Below are 12,855 nucleotides of genomic sequence, written 5' to 3' on the forward strand. Positions count from 1 at the left end.
TTCCCTTTTTAAACAAAGGCTGGAGAATCAAACACCTTACATTCGTTTTGGGATTGTGTTTTCTTTTGTTGTGTCTTATCAAAGGATCAAAAAAGTCATAAAACACAGACTGTGCAATGGCACTGAACAGCATGTATGTGCTACTGATAGGTGTGAGCAGACAAGCTCTGAGAATTCAACAACAAAACCTAAACTGGAATCAAAAGAGATAGAAAAAAAATAAAATACTTCCCCTGAAAAATCTTTACTTCACATCCTCCTGAAACTACAGGAACCCTTCCAGTCATTATCAAGCTTGTACACTATCCACTAATTACACGGCAATAAAGCTCCCACGTTCAGTTTTCTTCTGAAAAGTTTTCAAGTTGAAGTGGTCCACTTCTCTTTACCGTGCCTGGGATTTTGTGTCAGCTCAGCTGGTGCTATTCTCAGAGCTATATTAATTGTTAGCTCGCTCTTTGATTTGCTTCATTTAAAAGGTCTTTGGTTAATTTAATGGATCGTGGAGTGAGCTTTTCAAAGTACTGCTGGGTATAGAAATTACAAAGAGTAATCATACATCATTAATCTAAAAATACTTCTTAAAAGGAGTTGCTTTTCTTTAAATTGGTTCCGCTTCAGGATGACATTTGAGCACATTACAAGCAGACCGAAGTTCAAACAAACTTAAAAGGTGTCATTTCTGTCATGGCCGAGTCCTCTGCATCGCATTACAGGTACTAAATCTTCCTTGATTGACTTCACTCAGCTGCCTCTCATTGTCCTGATTACTCCTCAGCTGCTGCCAAACTGTTCCAGTTTATTTGGACCTGATGCTGCATTCAAGCGAGGCCGACAGAGTGGAACGACTGCACAAACCTCTGCTGTTTCAGCTTGTTAAGTTCTACATTAGTTCAAGATGTTTAAATAATAAAAAAAATGGTACATTGTTATATTAGTACATTATCCTAAAGATACTGAAAACACTTGTACATCTAGTCCTTTCATCCAGATTGAAGTCATTCAGATTAAAGCTTTTGGATCAGCTGGGTCTGGAGTTTGCATGCGGCCACACTTTTACCATCAGGTGTGCATCAGGTGCATAAGTTCCAAATACGTCATGAACTCATCCTCACAGGTGGACGTCTTTTCTCTGTTGCTTGTGTTTGATCAGCTCCCAGAAGAAGAGTTTCTGTTGTTCAGCACAGCAGTTGCCGTTCATGTGTTGCACTTAATTGCTTGAGAGTTTTTATTAAACACAAACTCACAGCGGAGAACCATTTCAGTGTTTTTGTAGAAAGAGGGGCGACATTTACCCTCGCAGATGCAATATTGAGATCGTGCAAAGAAAGAACACCTCCAGAAAATAATCAGATTAAATCATTTGCAATTATTCTTATCGGATTATGAAAAGTTTTATTCCACCCTTCATTGGTTTGGTCCTGTTTATTCTAATTAAGGTGTTTATATTTTGGCATTTATGCTAATTTAGCCAGTGTTGTGTGGTAGTGGGATAAATGTCTCCAATGAAATATGCCAGAATATTTTATGCCAAGTGCAGTGCAGCAGGACAAAGCTGAGCAAAGGTGAACTCTGTCCTTTAAAACTGCCAAATTGACCAAAATGACACGATTAAAGCTTAACTTGCCAGCTGTTTATTTACCATGGAGGTAAATGGGACACCATGTAACTAACTTTTATGTACCTTTCACTGCTTTATCATCTGCTTTTCTTTTTGTGATTCAATCAGACATTTAGTGCAACATTCTTCTTTAGTTTTCTTGCTTCAACTAATTTAAACCTGGTCTGAAGCCCAATTTGACCATTGTTTCTGTCCTTAGAACATTCATGACCTACAGCCTAAACTTTAAGTTTACAGTTTGTAACTTTTGGTTATATTTGCTGTACCCTTGTGGTTCCTGGTCATTTTTATTTATACACATTATACATTGGATTGGTAAAATCTTGCCATCCTTGTGTGCGCTTTTTTAAAAGGATACATAAATGATACAAATGCATATCACCAAGCAGCACAGCCAGATAACAGCAGTAGTTTTAATACGGCATCAATGATTCACAACTTTACAAACAGGCACTTCAAGGGAGAATTTATTGCTTTTGCAGCGTTTGTTTGCCGTCAGCTTGGCACGGAAGTAGCTCGCCACTTCTGTGTTCAAACTTCATTGTGATGGGCCCGAAACGCCACCATATCAATCATTTTACACAAACAGACGAACGACTTTCATTTCCAAACTCAAATGCACAGTGATTGGTTTTCATTAATTAATTAATTTCCCTGCTCTGAAGTCCTTTTCATTGTGATGATGAAGGCTGAAGAGCGCATTTTGGTGTCTCAAAGAAAAGCAGCTGTGGAATGAATAATACCTAAAAAGTTTCTTTTTCCTTTCTTAGGAAAAAAAAAGAGCAGTGCCCAAAGCTGTGCTCTGTTGGAAGCAAAGTGGAATTGCTGAGATGTACAGTGCAAGACTGTACTCAGTGGTTTAACTGCACTGTGATTTTGTGTGTGTGTATTTGTGTGTGCGCACTTGTGCGGGTGATTGCAGAGTCCTGCTACACTCGTAGCAGGCTCACACTCATAAATCAATGTCGTGTTTTATTTAGAGACATGGCCAGCTCTCCCCCAATGAACCCCCCTTCCCCTCCCCCACATCTCCCCGGGTAAAGACAGCACACATGAGCAACAGCAGTCGTGGCTTTTGTTATCAGCCGAATCATCACAGGAGTCCCCACAATTTCCTCCCCCACCCCACCCCCCCTTTTGTTCTCTTACTCTTCTGCCTTTCATTTTCGACCCAGCATCCCATTCCATTACCTTCAACTGTGACATTTACTCACTCTTTTATGATGAATTCATAAAATCACGACAATGATAGCACACTGAGTGCTTTATGGAAACTCATTATAGAGTATCTATCTCTGTCTCTCGCGCTCTTCCACACAGACACATACACATTTTCTGTCTCTCAGCTGCACACAAAAACAACAGAAGCAGCACACTGATGTGAAAAGTTTGGCTGTTTGGCTCTCTGTGGAGTGTTCTGATAATGCTATCAACGCTTGGCTGGCTGATACACTTGGTGAGGCTGCAGTCGTTTTTCTCTGAACTCCTTTTTCAGATCACTCAAAGTGTCTCTTTGCCACATTAAACCGAATGTTGTTGGTTAAAGGAGAAAATGGCCTGTAATGATACAGACTTTCAAAAGATATTCAAGATATATTTTACATAGAGCGAGAAATGACCACCTTTTTAAGAAACTTTAGTTGTGCTGCAGTAACAAACCGTCTGCTGAGTGCTAACGCATTTTTGCCATGACGTGCTTCAAGCCCATTTCCACAATATTCTTGCTTTGCGATTGTTTCGAATTTCCGCTCTTTGTAAGAATTTCATTTTTAAAAGAATGCATTTACAGAACACGTCGTGCTGAGTATTTCTCAAAACAACATTCTTCTAAAAGGAAATTGGAAAATCTACAATGCCTAATTCACACGAAAACACAACGTCCAACACATCACCTCCTGACTTGCTTTTTCAGCCGTCCACTCAGGACTCAGCGATACCAGGCTTCATCCCGCAGCATAATGTTTTCTCTCACTGCTTACATCATCATCTCAAACCTTAAGTGACCCGAGCACCCACACCCTGATTCTCCACAGTCACCACAACCCTTCTAGGTTTGTCTGTACCAACCATATTACCATGCTCTCTGGTTTGATGAGAAAACTCATATAACCTGAAGGCTGAGTTTCCATTACCGACCTACCCGTAACTCAAAACTGCATGCTTTGCCGAGGCACTTCTGAGCAGCACTCTCACTTTTGTGGGTTCAAATCGGAGCAGAGGCAGATAAGACCCCATAGCTCCAGGTGAGCTCACCAGCAGCAAGATGTACATCATCAGAGGGTGGCAGTTAAAAATAGCTTTGCAGAAGTGTATTGCAACAACATGTGATGTACTTTAGATGCAGCCCCAGATTGGGATGTGAACTTTTTCTGAAATACTGACATCCAGGTTTCATCATTTATCATGAATTTCAGATGTTTTCTTACAGTAAGATCATAACTATTTTAGAAATTATCTTGTTTAGTTAATATTCTCTGTTGGTATTTTTTTCCTAGTGCAGGGAGTACAGCAGAGCATGGAGTGCATGATGAAAATGCAGAACTGAAGCGCTTTGCTTAACACATTCATGTTCCACATAGATCAAAAGGGTAGACTGATCAACCGCAGCTCAACTTTGCCATTTAGCCACAGCCAGAAGATTTTATCATTCCTAACTTGCAACAGAAAACGCCCAGGACTGGAAACTGCTTGGGATGCATTTTAAGTGGAGGCTGATGGTTCATGTAGTACATATCTATTTAAAGTTGATCTGACTGATCACCTTTCTGTCATAATTGGAGTGGTCCCTTCGATGATGATAATCACCCCGTCTATAGAGCATGAGGGGGTTGGAAATGATTTGATGAATGCAAAAATATACATACATGTAATACAATAATGAATCCACAACACAGCTCTAATTTGCCACATAGCTGCATCATTTTTGGCGACGTCTGTTAAGAATTTTGAAGCCAAAAAGCACTTTTTTTTCTGCAGTTTTCTCCCTGGTGGTTAGCGTTCCTGGAAATCTTTGGTTTCTGGTTACTCAGAAACGTCACTTTCTCTCTATCTTCTTTGAAGCCTTGTTGATTTTTTTTTTCCTGGCTGCCAATTACATGTTGGCTAAAATGTGATGCTACTACACACGTGAGTAGTGAATGGTTTTCCCCCTTTTTTCACCATTGTGATGCTCCAGTTATCCCCAAGTTGAATATTTTCATAGCAAAAGGATTCTGTATGTATAGATTTTTAAAATGATTAAGAACTAACGTCTCCTCCAGGCGGTCAGTTAATTTATTCCACAGCTGGAGCACAGCTGCACAGGAGGTACAATTCCCAGTGATGTGGTCTAAGGTCCTTTGGGCTCAGTGCAGCAGGATGTTATTTGATTTGAGGGGGTACACATGGAGTCAGGTTTAGATGTTTCTTGAGATATAGATTTTTTAACATGTTTTTATTTATTTATTTTTTGTGAGTACAATGGAAAGTCAGGACAACATGTTTGAATTCTGTCCCAGGGTAGAGAGAATGCCAGTGTGATGATGAAACATGCTATCCTTGGCAGCACTGATGATGATACATGTATACTGGTGCTTCTGGAGGGTCCGAGAGGGGGTTAAAAGGCCTTACTGACTGATACTGTCAGGAGAACAGTCGGTCACAGTTGTCACCTACAGCATCTCAAAACTTTGTGTCTTGCAGCTTCACAAACTATTTTAATTCCTACTAGAGAAATGCTGTAGTGCAGGATCAAACATTTGTGAAATCACAACAGTGAAAGTGAAAAGGAGAAAATTACTTTGAACTTGAAAGACTGACGTGTATAATTGGCAGCATGAGAAAGAATGAATGAAACTATAATGTTCCTGCAGTTTATGGTACTGACTAAGATAAACCAGGATCAGTCAGAGAGTATTTAGGGACAGGTTAAAGGAAAAAATGTTTCTGCAGCACCATCTTCCACCATAACAGCTTCAGCGCAACTTGTACAAGTCTGTGGACTCTACTGGAGGAAATTTATTTTTTCTTCCTTAAGTATATTCACTGATTTGGTGTTTTGATGATTACAGTGGTCTAAAATAAAGTTCCTGTCTTTACTTTGTCTTTTACTACACACCAGACACTGACATGAGCTCCTGACAGAAGCAAGGACTTCCCATAGAGATCATGAATCATAGACATTTGTTGTGCAAAGGTTGTTTTGGAGACATTTCATCAGTGACATTTCAGGAGGAGATTATTTTCCCCTTCAAATGTTATAAATGTGTAAAAAATGAGCAAATATAATACACTTCAAACTACAATTATTGGAACTGTTTTGCAATCCATTGATCAGGCCAGCAGTTATTGTGGCTAATACTGGCTGCATTAAAACTTGATAAAACCCCCTAGCCCAGGTTTATGTCACATGAACAGCAAAGAGATATTGATAAATTATGCAGCTTAGGCCTTTTGCAAAATGATTTGTAGTAATTAAGTTACTTTCAGACTCAGCGCAGGACTCAGTGGAAGTTGACATGTTTTCTGTAAATGTTTCCCTCTTTATTTAAAAAAAAGCTGCAATACATTTCAAAATTTCCAAGTAAGGTGACACTCTCAGGTTATAATATTCTCTCATTCGCACTCTACATGATGGCTTATATATAGACTCACTGCGCACACAGGCATAAAATGACGTGCACAGACACACAACTATGCACACATGCACACAAATCCAGTCAGAGAGAGACAAAGCCCATAAATAGTAGCACTTGCATGAAAGAGATAGCAGGAGAAAGTATTTCCGAAGGTGGTTTCTTGGTTTATTTGTGGGGGTGTGATGGGATGGCAGGAGCCATATCTGAATAAACTAGACTTAAGTAAACAACTCGAGGATAGCAGTCAGTGTGGAAGCCAGTACGTAATTAAGTGGGATTAGAGACGTTTAAATAAAGTCAGCGAATAATTTGTAATCCTTGTCTGCCACAAATCATTTACATTCAAAGCAAAAAGACAGCTTGCATTAGATGTCAATCACACAGAGACAAGCTGATTTACATACATTTAAAAAGAAATGCACACCACGGCCCCTCATTATTTCTACATTTCTTATGTATTCAGAAGGAATTGCACAATTGTATATATGTGCAGAAAAGAAGTGACACGGTCTGGCATGGATCTCAGTAAATGAATAAGCATATACTGCAGCCCTGCTACAGCTGGATGAAATGGAGCAAGAAGAGTGAAAAGAGGGCAATTTTCTGCCTGTGGTGTGTGGAACAGAAAGTTCTGCTGTGGTTCCAGTTTTGTCATTTTCCAGTGGCACCGAAGCTAAGAGCAAAGTGTCGAATGGAAATGACACCGGTGCTGCACACACTGGGGAATACATCTGGCCTGTAATAGAGGAAGATTGAGCAGATGTGAAGGATGGGGGATTGGAAATGAATGGCTTGTGAGCAGATACATTTCCCTGACCAGTCTTCATCATCAGTCCTTATTCACTATTTTATCCGTTTTCGTTTTTGTTTCTTTCCCCCAGTCTGCCTGTCTCTGGTTCCCTCGCTAGTTTACCTGCATTCATATACATTTTATTGCTTGTCCAAGTCCAAGACAAATGAAGGCACAGCGACTAATGTGTTAGAAGTTATGCAAAACATAAAGCAGACATAAATATCCCACATCGAGGGGCATCTGTGTTAAAAGTCTAAGACTCCATCTAAGCTTCACAGCGTGTGTTTTAACTCTCATCTAAATTTGAGAGTTAACTCTTTTGCATTTTCTGTTTGCTTTTGCAATCTGCAAGGTTTAGAGTTCCACAACTCAGTCATTCCTCAATCTGTCACACAGTCAACCCCGTGAGCCTCAGGCTATTTTTCTCCACTTGAAAAATTCCCAAATTTAAAAGCTCCTTAAGTCTAAGGCCAAAACAACACTTTGCTCTAAAAAACACCTGCAAGTCTTTATGAGCGTACTTCCAGTCAGTGAGGTTTTAAAAACTTAGACACAAATTAATAATGCCTAATCAAAACTGCAAATTAGCCAACAGTGATAACAGTGATAAATAATAATTTTAATGATCCTGTTTAATATTCCTCATGTGTGCCAAATTTGAAACAACAGAAATTAAGCACAACAAATGGTGCCTTTATGAAAGTGCTACCACAGGCAACAAACAAACAAACAAACAAACAATTAAACAAACAGATCCAGGTTGTATTTCATATCTATACACCCAGCACGCCCCTGCAGGTGGTTTATCCTTCAAGCTCGGGTCCTCTACCAGAGGCCTGGGAGCTTGAGGGTCCTGCGCAGTATCTTAGCTGTTCCCAGGACTGCGCTCTTCTGGACAGAGATCTCCGATGTTGTTCCCGGGATCTGCTGGAGCCACTCGCCTAGCTTGGGAGTCACCGCACCTAGTGCTCCGATTACCACGGGGACCACCGTTACCTTCACCCTCCACATCCTCTCGAGCTCTTCTCTGAGCCCTTGGTATTTCTCCAGCTTCTTGTGTTCCTTCTTCCTGATGTTGCTGTCATTTGGAACTGCTACATCGATCACTACGGCCGTCTTCTTCTGTTTGTCTACCACCACTATGTCCGGTTGGTTAGCCACCACCATTTTGTCCGTCTGTATCTGGAAGTCCCACAGGATCTTAGCTCGGTCATTCTCCATCACCCTTGGGGGCATCTCCCATTTTGACCTCGGGACTTCCAGGTTATACTCGGCACAGATGTTCCTGTACACTATGCCGGCCACTTGGTTATGGCGTTCCATGTATGCCTTGCCTGCTAGCATCTTGCACCCTGCTGTTATGTGCTGGATTGTCTCTGGGGCATCTTTACACAGCCTGCACCTGGGGTCTTGCCTGGTGTGATAGACCCCAGCCTCTATGGATCTTGTACTCAGAGCTTGTTCTTGTGCTGCCATGATTAGTGCCTCTGTGGTGTCTTTCAGTCCAGCTTTGTCCAGCCACTGGTAGGATTTCTGGATATCAGCCACCTCCTCTATCTGCCGGTGGTACATACCGTGCAGGGGCCTGTCCTTCCATGATGGTTCCTCGTCTCCCTCCTCTTTCTTGGGTTTCTGCTGCCTGAGGTATTCACTGAGCACTCGGTCAGTTGGGGCCATCTTCCCAATGTATTCTTGCATGTTCGTTGTCTCATCCTGGATTGTGGTGCTGACACTCACCAGTCCCCGGCCCCCTTCCTTCCGCTTAGCGTACAGCCTCAGGGTGCTGGACTTGGGGTGAAACCCTCCATGCATGGTAAGGAGCTTCCTTGTCTTTATGTCAGTGGCTTCTATCTCCTCCTTTGGCCAGCCTAATACCCCAGCAGGGTACCTGATCACAGGTAGGGCGTAGGTGTTGATGGCCCGGATCTTGTTCTTACCGTTCAGCTGACTCCTCAGGACTTGCCTGACCCTCTGCAGGTACTTGGTGGTTGCAGCTTTTCTAGCAGCCTCTTCATGGTTCCCATTCGCCTGCGGGATCCCCAGGTACTTGTAACTGTCCTCTATGTCTGCAATGTTGCCTTCTGGTAGTTCAATCCCCTCAGTTCTGACTACCTTCCCTCTCTTTGTTACCATCCGACTACACTTCTCCAGTCCGAACGAGTATAGCCTGGTAGTGTGGATCAGTGAATCGATGTCTCGTTCACTCTTGGCATACAGCTTGATGTCATCCATGTACAGGAGGTGGCTGACAACTGCTACGTTCCGTAGTCGGTATCCGTAGCCAGTCTTGTTAATGATCTCACTGAGGGGGTTCAGGCCTATGTAGAACAGCAGTGGGGACAGAGCATCTCCTTGGTAGATCCCGCACTTGATGGTGACTTGTGCTATGGGCTTGGAGTTGGCCTCTAGTGTTGTACGCCACATCCCCATTGAGTTCCTGATGAAGGCTCTTAGGGTCCTGTTGATCTTGTACAATTCTAGGCATTCCAGTATCTATCTATCTATATATATATATATATATATATACATATATATATATATATTTATATATGTACACACATGCTGAAGTGAATTAGAGAGACTACTGGCATGTCTATGCAGCAAAGGGCATTGAAAACTGGCTTATTGAATAAACTAAGACTCCAGCTTCAGTGAAGTAATGAAAAATTGACAAATGAAACAAATAAAAGTGCAATATTTTCATCACGTTTCCCCAAATAGTTTTTTCATAGTCTAAGATATGTCTGATGCTCTTTTAATTGTATCCCCTCACGAAGCCTCTCCTTCTGCAGTGGTTTAATAACAGTGACTGAAACATGAGAGCCACGAGCCGTTTATCAAATATTATATTCAGAGCAACAGTGCTGACTGCAAACCCATATTAATTCAAAATTTAGTTTGCAGATTTTCTGGAAATTGTGTTTCCCAAATGAAATACACCCTAGCTGTCTGTTTGTAATATTGCTCTGCATTTAAATGAGATGTTGTTGGCTTGTGATGCAAGACAACGCTCAGAAGAATCTAACCACAAACACCAGTGTTATATAATTTTACCTAACAATGTAATCTAATAGTATGTATCATTCCATTGTCGATGTGTACACTAATCTGGATGTCTAATGTGATACAGTTTTCTGAAAGACATCAAAAATTGTCTAATTTATTAAAACTATGAAACACCAATGTTGGTTAGATACAACTCTTGATGAAAATTTATGTCACTATTAAATGAAGAAATAAAATTGAAAGAACAGTGTAGAGCTTCTTTTATTGGGTAAACATTTAAACAGTGTGAGCTGAACTCACTCCATTACGGCAATATACACACTCAACAGCCACTTCATTAGGTAGCGGGTTGGACACCCCTTTGCCTTCAAAACACTGTAATTCTTTGTGGCATAAACTCATCATCATGCTGGAAAAATTCCTCAGAGATTTTAGTTCATATTGACATGATAGAAACACAGTTACTGCAGATTTATCAGATCTTATCTCCTGTTCCAGCACATCCCAAAGGTGCTCTATTAGACTGAGATGTTGTGACTGTGGAGGCCATTTGAGTATGTGCTGCATGTCGGAGCACAAATCAAGATTTATTAGAGAAGGCAATGATTTTCTAGTATTCTTATTGTCAAATTTTTGTGTAAATGTGCGTACAACCATACCATAAACCTTCATTCATATCGCTTTTCTCCTCCATCTTGAACTTTTTGTCTTATCCACAGGTCCCTGTGGTATACCTGGTGGTAAGGAACTTAGACCCGGTCTTCCTGCCATGCTGGTCTACACTGACCTCCACACTGAGAGAAACAATGACAGCAAGGAGCTGTTTGGAGCTGACCCATAACCACCACTCAGCTCAGTCCAATTTTGGTCAACCTGTGGGAACTGTAACATTAGTTTCCTGTTCTTAGCTGACGGGAGTGACATCTGGTGTGGTCTTCTGCTACTGTTGCCCATTTGCTTCAGTGTTCGATAACTTGTGCCTTCAGAGATTCTCTTCTGCAAATGCCAGTTGCAAACCAGCCTGTCTGGCACCAACAACCATGCCACATTCAAAGGCACTTAAATCATCTTTCTTCCCCATTGTGATGCTTGGTTGGTTATCTTCACCACATTTCCATGACCATGTCTACATGTATAAGTGCACTGAGTTGGTGCCACGTGATTGACTCATGAGGTATTTGTATGCAAACAAAATATTACTACTGTATTGTGTTATTTCACTAATGATTAAGATTTCTAGTAATGGAATCACCTTTTTCTTTGGAATCACAATAAGATCATATATTTAACATGTTAGTCTTAGCAAGTGTACCGTTTATGCTTAATGTGCCCAAGTGAGGTGGCATATCAAAACTTTCAAAACATAAAGTACAGGTGAGGCTAATGAGAATGTAATTAGTTCTGCAGATATGTAGTCATAAACCAAAGCACTGAACAGCTGCTGGAGGAGAAAATAAGAGCTCGTCATCCTGAGGGAGATGTGAACGTGCGCATCAAATTTCAAAGCAATCCAATTAATAGTCAAGTCTTTTTACTGAAAAACAAAAGACAACCTCATCACACTGCTTGAAGAAAAGTCATTAGATCACCAAATACACAAAGGCTTCATCCGTAAATCCCAATGAGACCACAAATATCTATGCAAATATTCAAGGAAATCAGTAGTGTTACTACTGCCATTTAGGTCTGAAGAAAATAAAATCGAGCATGACTTTAGTGCAGGCAGGGAAGTCAAGCTGAGCTGCAATCTGGTAATTTAGTGGCTTTCAAAGCCAGCCAACATCAGGTGATAATTCTGCTGTTCCACCTGGCAATACTCTACTTTTATCTGCCACTCATCATCACGAATTTCAACTCATCTGCAAGCCATTTTGCAACCCGCCTCTACCTCCAGTCTTCCTCATTCGTGTAAGTGTCCTATCTGTTCTCACTGATGTCTGCTCTGTTCCCTACATGGATCTTACTACTGTTCTCTGTAGCCTTCTAACATTCACATAAGGAAGAGTGGGGCGGTCCCAGAAAAGAGCTCCATACTTACCAGTTATGAGTCATAAGCTGATGAATCGATGGAAATAACAACATCGTCTTCTTACTATTAAAAACATGACCAGTAAAACAGGCCTCACTATTTGAAAAAAAAAAAAAAGGCATGATTGTGCCTTTCAGGTCACTGTGCTGACAATCTCAATCTGAAATAAATTGTGCACACCTGTCCCACATTGCACTGCGATAATAGAAAAACAAGTGGAGCTGAAATGTCACCTGAGTTTAAGTTATGCAGGCTGCCCATTACCTTATTGCTTAGCTGACCATTCAGTTTAAAGCACTGAATTGTCAGTACAGGTCAGGGTGTACTTGTTGACTCTGTGTGCTGGAGTATAGTGATTGTCTTTGCAAATAATTTGTGAGACAAATTAACTTTTTTTTTCCCCCTGTAAACACAAAATTTTTGTTTCATTCTTTTCCATCCACAGTCTCAGTCGGGGTCATTTCATTTAAACATGACAATTTTACCCGTTTTCTCTTGACCTTATTGTTTAGTAATTGCTTTCAAGGCAGAAAACGGAGAGGAGTTTCTATGGAGACGATAAATCTGCCATGTAGTGAATAATATGTATTTGCACAGCAATTTTGTGCTTCACTGACCCCTAAAGTCTAAGCCAGCAAATAAATAGATAAATAAAAAACAAAATACTTTACTGCCAATTAGACCATGACTGCACCTACAAGTTTTAAAGTGCTATACCGTGTTCATGTCTAAGCAACAATAATGAACCTTGAAATGAAGCTTTTAGCTGCTATCCTACTTCTTGTTATCT

This window comes from Oreochromis niloticus, linkage group LG20, assembly GCF_001858045.2.
Source record: "Oreochromis niloticus isolate F11D_XX linkage group LG20, O_niloticus_UMD_NMBU, whole genome shotgun sequence".
Taxonomy (NCBI): domain Eukaryota; kingdom Metazoa; phylum Chordata; class Actinopteri; order Cichliformes; family Cichlidae; genus Oreochromis; species Oreochromis niloticus.